Source organism: Macadamia integrifolia, chromosome 6 (genome assembly GCF_013358625.1).
Source record: "Macadamia integrifolia cultivar HAES 741 chromosome 6, SCU_Mint_v3, whole genome shotgun sequence".
Classification (NCBI taxonomy): domain Eukaryota; kingdom Viridiplantae; phylum Streptophyta; class Magnoliopsida; order Proteales; family Proteaceae; genus Macadamia; species Macadamia integrifolia.
The window spans coordinates 23,112,594-23,113,183 of NC_056562.1; the positions used below are offsets into that span (position 1 = coordinate 23,112,594).

A 590-nucleotide genomic window follows, 5' to 3' on the forward strand; every position below is an offset into this window, starting at 1 on the left:
AAAAAAAAAGAAAAGAAAGGAAAATAGAAAAAATAAGGGAAGAATAGATGAAACAAAAGTTGGTGTCAACTACACACTTACACAGTCCGGCAGGTATTATAAGATTCTGGTTCTATGGGTTGTCAATTCCCCACTATTTGTTTCACTGCCATGGAAAGGAGGGAGGGGGAAGGGGGTTTGCAAATGTATCGGGACTTAGGGTCACTAATCTAACCAGTTTCATCTATAGACCTACCCGAGATGCTTTTTAGCTCCCTCACAATGCAGCAACAGGAAACAACAAAGAACCAAAAATCACGTAGGATCCTAAGCCAATTGTATGAGGTCTACGCAGTGGTTCTTGTAGCAGCACACGATCTACCATTTTTAGATTAAATTGACTCATTAAACTAAACTACTGGAAAGGTAATAATATAAATGGGGTGTGGAAATAGATTTCAAATATGCTAAGATAGTGGTGCTTGACCAAGATTTATTTGTAGTTAATTATCTTTAGTTGGCAATCTCATGCTGAGACCATTTATCATGCTTTTCTTTCAATTCTGCTTCAGTTGTGATGACATTAATTTTTTTTTTTTTTTTTTTTTTTT

The 590-nt window shown here is 35.8% G+C and overlaps 1 protein-coding gene across 2 annotated transcripts in view; it reads left to right on the forward strand.

The window, feature by feature from the left end:
* Positions 1-590, forward strand: part of LOC122081045 (protein Mpv17-like) — a 9,914-nt gene that overhangs the window by 7,054 nt on the left and 2,270 nt on the right. The gene's annotated exons all lie outside the window — the stretch shown is intronic.